The following is a 7372-nucleotide window of genomic DNA, read 5'->3' as shown; positions in this document are numbered from 1 at the left end:
TAATATCTAAATATAATTTCATCAAGTTTTCTTTCAGTAGGCATGGAAAACACCAAATTCCACATAAAATGCTGGCAAGTTCATGCTTTTATCTCTAACACATCTTAAGTTATGTAACAAAACATCTCAACACTCTTTTACAATGATGGGTCAATGGAGACTGATGTAGGTAAATGTGATGTCATCATAAAAAGACTAAAACAAAGAGGGCAACATAATGACAAGTGACTAGCTTCAACATGGGTTTTTATTGATGACAGAAGATTACTTTTTGGTTCTGTTTAACTCATAATGAGCACATTTTCCACAAGCGTAAACTGCATTACCCGTAATTGGCTAAAAAGGTCATTAGTGGTGAATGAACCTGACTTGTTTTGTGACAGAATATGCAAAACATTTCAATAAATAAATTGTGTGCCCTTCCACACCCCAATTGTGGGCATTTGATGACTATTTCTTGGAATAATATAGGTGTCCCTTAACACCCCACATTGAGGTGCTAAGGGACGGTGATGAAAAATAATAAAAAATAATATGCAGGTATAAATCTTAAAAACTCTAATGTGGCAGGCATGTAAAGCACCAAATTCCACATAAAATGCTGACAATTTGATGCTTCTATCTCCAACCCTTCTTGAGTTATATAACAAAACACCTCAAAACTGTCCCTTAACACCCCGTTTTACGGTATTGTATTTATTTATTTCAGACCGTGCTTGCAATAAGGCGCATGGTGGATAATCAACCCCAGAGGATACATTGCACCGTCACTCGATACGGGTAAACATCGTGCTAAGAGCATAATCGCTCCAGTTCTACACAACAATAAAATGCACAATTACGACACAATAAAATAGTGCTTACAGATACATTACTTATAATTTTCTTCATGTGAACTCAGCACGACCAGATTCCAGATACCAAACTACGCCTATTTAGAAGCGACGCGCTAGCCGTAAGATGGTAAATGATGCAGCTGAAAAAAAAAACAATAAGGCAGAATGAGTGCAATTTCAGACCACTCCTTTTCGGAAGTACGGAACAAACTGGTTGGTGGTTACACACGAAGTCAAGGCTCGTTGTCTGATTGATGTGAAGCATCAACTAAACAGAACTAAAACGCGACAACCGAGGGAGAATTACGACCACTATTGCATCGACGTTCATGCATCATTTCCACAGTTTAGTGTACTGGCTTAGCGGAAGATGTGGTAAGAGGATGTTGCACATTCAGTTATTGAAATATGCCGCCTCGTCCAATCACTCCAAAAAGAACGGGTTTGTTCGATGCGCCAAACTCGACTATTGGAGCTACGGTATGTGTTGGTATACATTACGAAGACCGGGAGCAGCTGCACAGGCAGACTGAGCGCCCTCACTAACCTAGTGACATGCCCACCCCCTCCCTGCCCAGCCCATCCATCCAAAACATTGATACGAGGAATCAAAGTAACGCGGCAATTTGCTGGGATGTGGTTAAAATGGAGACAAAATATTAGTGATTCTCGGTCCGAAAGAAGTTACTGGCAGCATGAAATACAACAGGCCCGATATGTTGACCGTCTCGACTGAAATCGGGAGGCATTAAGAACAGAACGCCGGTTATCTCGGAGCTCACGGAAACTGACGGCGGATACCACGGACGTTATCCCCGTCCGAACAGAAACCCGGTACCGAACTGAACACAATCCACAGACAATCACAATCACAATCACTCGGCCACGCCCGCCGGCCGTCTCGCCGCCGTTCCGCCGCCGCCGGCCGCGCGCACTGCTGCATCAGGCCGGCTCCCCCGGAGTCCGGTTTGCGAGCCAGCCGTCCTGGTGCGGTGCGCGCGCGGCGGCGGCGGTCGGGCGGCGCGGCCGGCCGGCGGGCGCGGCGCCCCGCTCCGCGGCTAGACGCCGCTCATCGAGCCGCCGGCGTGCGTGGACCAGCGGATCTGGTTCTCGATAATCTGCACCAGCTCGGGAGGGTTGGGGATGCGGCCCGTCTCTAGCTTGGACCACACGGGCACGTCGTTGAACTGGATCTCAAACGCGCCCGTCGATATCAGGTTGGTCTCGAAGAAGTTGCACACGAAGAAGACCATCATGCAGCCGTAGATTTTGTTCTCCTGCAGCCAGTTCCACCATTGGGGAGTGGGCTGGTTGAGGAACTGGAACGGATTACCCCCGGCCACCACCAGCATTATGAGCACTAGCTTGACGACACCCTGCCGACAGACAACACACACGGGTCAGTGGCGGCAGGGGCATTTGTGCACGCAAAACACCCGTGAAATATCTATCTGGAGAATATGTGGGAATTACCAGGTCAAAACGTGTAAATTACCACGTTTTTCTCGACCATATCGAAGTTATCATACATAATAAGAACTAAGAATAGAATGCTTTATACTTTGTGCCAGTATGTCAATTGTCAAATATCAACAGGAAAAAGATACAGGAATGCATATCGCAAGCACACAATGGATACACATAACGGAATCTTATCTCGCATGCAGACTCCTGTCACCACCTAAAGCGGCGTGACCGTCTTATCGTCTTATCAACCCGATACGAGACGCTAAGCGAACGTGAGCACCGCGGTACATCCATAAGAGCTGGCATCCCAATGCCCAGGTCCACCACTCAAATCCTGTAACCTTGGCACCCGACACCGCTCACAATGCTGAGTGCGTGAGTCGGCAGATATGTGACGGAACTTACAATGAGTCGGGCAAGTCCCATCTTCCACGTAGGCGGCGGGAAGTTCTCCCCCTCCACCTGCACGTCCGGAAACTTGTCCTTGATGAAGCCGGCATACTGCTCAAATGCCTTCTGGTAGCCTCACGAGTAACTGAAAACGGTACAAAGCGCAACGCGCTGGCGTCATGAAACCGCACTTTCGTCGTTTCGATGACCTCTCGCCAATAATTTACAAACTCATTAAAATAAAAAAAAAAGAAAACGGTCAGAGGCGTATCTCAGCGACGTTATGCCTCAATTTTCCACCGGCGCGCCGCTCCTGGGTGCCTATGCTCGCTGCAACGGGTCACTTTGCCAGTTGCCTACACGCACGCGCCATCAGCCATATTGTTACACGCCGACCGGCGACCGAAGCCATATCTGGGCGTTGTTTTACTGGACGCTGCTACCAAGCTGCTAGCGCATTTCGCGAGCTGACGTCACATATTGTGGCAGTGTTGGAGATACGAGTTTGTTGATGTATCCATGGAAACTCAATTTGGCATGTGTGCTGGCAGCACGCTAGCAGCAGCCGTGAAACGGGCTCCGAATGAGGTGACCACCAGGACCAGTACTGCGTCAAGCTCCTGGGCTGGGCACACACTGTCAGAGGTCACCTACACCAGTCCCCAATAAGTGATGCTGTTCTCTGCAGTGGCACCACTGAGATCTGACATCATATGATATCACTAAGCAAATAGTGCATTATGTCATCTGTGACTAGATGGATGTCAGACAAGACAGACAAGTTGCCTGAGTCCCGCTCTGCACGTGAGGGCAGTTGGATCAGCTGAACTAAGTAAATATGAGACAAGGGAGCTGATTAATATTTGTCCTGCAAACCCAGGTATATACTATATACCAACCAATATTACTGATTTTATGACACATGCATACCTTCAGGCCCCAAAAAAATCCACTTTTGTCAAAAAGCCTTTCATTATGTTGCACCTGTTAAGCCATGAAAGGTAATACAGTGGTTGTTGTTAAGCTCAATCTTGAACCACAAAGTGAAGAGGCTTTAAACCAGTCAAAAATCCACGCCTAAGCAGAATACAGGGCTCAATTGGCTTAAGATTTAAGAGCTCTTTAACAGCTTAAATTTTTCATAGGTAAAATCTTAAGTTAATAGTTATAATTAATGAGTATCACCCTGTCCCTGACCTTGTACCAGTGGCCTGACCTGACCTCATTTCCCAACCAGCACTGTCTCACAACCATTACATTAGGAAGTTCCAGTCATTTTGAATCGGCCACTGAACAATGAACATATCACTAAGATCAGTTGGGGAAGCTACGAGGCGAAAGTCAAAAAATGGATTGGTCAATAAATGGACTTTTGATGACCATATATGGCCATATGGGCATAAATGCAGCCCCCGCTACTAAGGGTGAAAAACGGTATAACAAGCCGGTACTTGCGGTATCGCGTCCACTTATCGGAGAGAAAAGGCTTCCATTTTCCACTAGGAATTAGCGTGATTTGATTAAATTCGGCGAATTGACTCGAAAATGGCGATAGGAAAACGGCTTTTCTGCAGGTTCTGGGCGTCACAATCAGCTGGCCATTCAATAAATGGATTGGTGTTTTGAAAGAAAATTGTTAAAAGATTTAATTTAAATACAATAAACAAAGATATCTAACTTTAAAATAATAACTTAACCACAATTAGAAAAACCATAAGCAAAATAATAAAAATAATGACATTTTTAAACCATGGTACTGCTTACATTTTTTGGCGCGTCTGTTTCAATCCGCCATATTTGCCAATCACTGATTGACCTTGTGTTGTAACTCGACGATTTAGAGCCGCCAGTTAATTGTGCACCGAGTGAGTGTGGGCCTTGTGTGGTTAAAAAACATTCTTATGCCTTATTTTTTCATTTGAATGCTAGGATGCATTGAAAAGATGAAGTTGTCTGATTTTGTGACCATATATGGTCATCGCCCCGCCCACTCCAGCCGTTGATTGGCTAATCCAATTTTTGTTTGGCTCCTCGTAGTTTCCCCAACTGAGATACCACAAGCACGAGCTTGTGCGTAGCAGCGTACCTACTTACCTAACAGCTTGCAATCAATGTTGATGTACAAGAGGTTCAATCATCCAATCAAGCCCACAAAATCTAACATTTTAATTAATACTTACCAATACAAGAAGGTAATAGTGGGTCCCATCAGCTTTGATGCGATTTTTGTTGGATTTTCTCCAACGCTCGCTTCTGCAGTGCCCTGTTGCTCGCCACCCAAGAAATCACGGGCGACCAAAAGGCACAAAATGCCAAACAAACCTAGATAAGCGGTTTGGCCGAATTCGGCCATGATATGTTTGAAGTTTTCAGAAGAAAATATGATAAGTATTGAAACCTCTAAACATCAAAATCCAGCCTCAACTCAGTGGCCTATCTGTGTTGTACGGTACGGAAATCTGACGGAAATGCGTCAGAAACGGCTAGCTCACACGGATGCCAAAAACTCATGCTATCAGATTAAGACTTCGCATATTTTCGTTATCTTTATCAAAAACATGAACTATTGTGCGCCATCTTCTGCCGCATTTTGTGTGAAGTGTTTTGTGCTAAAAATGACGTAAAAGTAATATGTTAAAGAATAAATATGATTTATCCCAGTATAAATCATTTAAATTCAACTTTTCTTTTTTTTCTTTCAACTCAACTTTTTTTTTTTAAATTCAACTTTTGACTAAGAAAGGAAGAGAGAACTACAGAATCTTTCGGGGGAAAGTCGTCCCCAGGTACTAGCACCATAAGTACACCCTGTCAAATGAGTGGTATGTACACAAATGCAAACTGTTTGACCAATAAGCTTAGTGAGTTAAGAGGTAGAATTTATGAGAAAAAGCCAGATATGATAGGCATTACTGAAGTTTGGCAAAAAGGCGACTTTGAGATACAAGGTTACCAGCAAGTTCGGAAGGATAGGACAGCAGGTAGACTGGGTGGAGGTGTGGCCATATTAGTAAGAGACTGCTGGAAGATTGAAGATTGCAAAGATTTAAATGATGAAGGTATTGAAGACTGTGTATGGTGCAAAATAAGAATCTCCAGACATGCCTGTCTGTTGGTCGGTGTGTGTTACAGAACTCCAAGTAATACTCCAGAAGAGAACAAGATATTGAATGATATGCTGAAGAGACTACCAACTGTAGATGCCAGGTATGTTTTGATCATGGGAGACTTCAATTTCAGACAGATAGATTGGGAAAATGAAACAGTCAATGGAAGTGAGGAATCAGAAGAAGCAAAGTTTCTTGATGCAATACAGGAGCTCTACCTATATCAGCATGTGCGCGAACCCACTCGTTTCAGAGATGGCCAAGAACCTTCCAGGCTTGACTTGGTGTTTACAAATGAGCAAGGCATGATTGAAGAGATCAGTGTTGGGGTCCCATTAGGGAAAAGTGATCACGCTGTTCTCTCATGGATCCTCTACTTGGGAGACCGACCAGACAGAATGGCAATGAAAGATAAGGCAAACAGTCTGAACTTTGAACGAGCTAATTTCTCAGGGATAAGAGAAGCACTAGGAACTGTTGATTGGAATGTTCTAAATGATTTTTCAGTTGAAGAAACTTGGCAGTACATAAAAGGCAAGATAAATAACTGTTTTGAAACCCTAGTTCCAAAACACAGGAAAGGACCATGCAAGAAGGCTGCACCCTGGTGGAACAGGGAACTGACCAGGGCAGTGAAGTTCAAACATGAATTCTGGAAAAAATATGCTGCAACCAAATCAAGTGAGACTATAAAGCATACACTGTGCAGCGTAATGCAGCTACAAGCAAAATCAGGGAGCGGAGACATGAATATGAAGCGGCATTAGCCAAAAGCGTCAAACAAAATCCAAAGAAATTGTACAAGTATGTCAGGGCCCAGCAGAAAGTTAAACCAGCTGTACACGCAGTTGAAGATGGAGCAAGATTGACCTCAAGTGACAAAGAAACTGCTGCTGCCCTGCAGGTCTTCTTCAAATCTGTCTTTGTAGAAGAGGGTGATGCTCCCTTACCAGGATTTGAAGATCGATTGCAACCAGAGGAAGCCATCACAGACATAGAAATAACACCTGAATCAATCAAAAATGAGCTTGTCAACCTATGCGAACCAAAAGCACCTGGTCCTGACGGCATTCCCAACATTGTATTGAAGAGGTGTGCAGAACAGCTGACTCAGCCTCTCCACCAACTGTTCAACAAGTCACTGCAAGAGGGTCAAGTACCTCAGGATTGGAAGGATGCAAATATTGTCCCGATATACAAGAAGGGTAACAGAAATAAACCAGGAAACTACAGACCTGTAAGCTTGACCAGCCAAGTTGGGAAAGTGTTGGAAAGGTTAATTAAAAGGAGTGTAACAACTCACCTCGAGAGAAATGACCTCTTGAGCGAGCACCAGCATGGATTTGTATCCAGGAGGTCTTGTCAATCCAACCTACTCGAGGCTCTAGAGCACTGGACGAAAGCTATCGATGATGGACGAGGAGTTGACATACTTTACCTAGACTTCCAAAAGGCTTTTGACAGTGTGCCACACAAGAGACTTATGAAAAAGCTTTCTGGGTATGGCATCAAAGGAAATGTACTGTCTTGGATATGTGACTTTTTAACAAACAGAAGACAACGAGTGGTGAT

The 7372-nt window shown here is 44.3% G+C and overlaps 1 pseudogene; it reads right to left on the bottom strand.

Annotated features, from left to right (window-relative positions):
- Nucleotides 1-669: 669 nt before the first annotated feature.
- LOC122370907 lies at nucleotides 670-5163 on the bottom strand (annotated as a pseudogene).
- Nucleotides 5164-7372: the final 2209 nt, after the last annotated feature.

This window comes from Amphibalanus amphitrite, unplaced genomic scaffold (genome assembly GCF_019059575.1).
Source record: "Amphibalanus amphitrite isolate SeventyFive unplaced genomic scaffold, NRLGWU_Aamphi_draft 001184F_arrow, whole genome shotgun sequence".
Classification (NCBI taxonomy): domain Eukaryota; kingdom Metazoa; phylum Arthropoda; class Thecostraca; order Balanomorpha; family Balanidae; genus Amphibalanus; species Amphibalanus amphitrite.
This window is presented reverse-complemented; position numbering and strand designations above follow the sequence as displayed.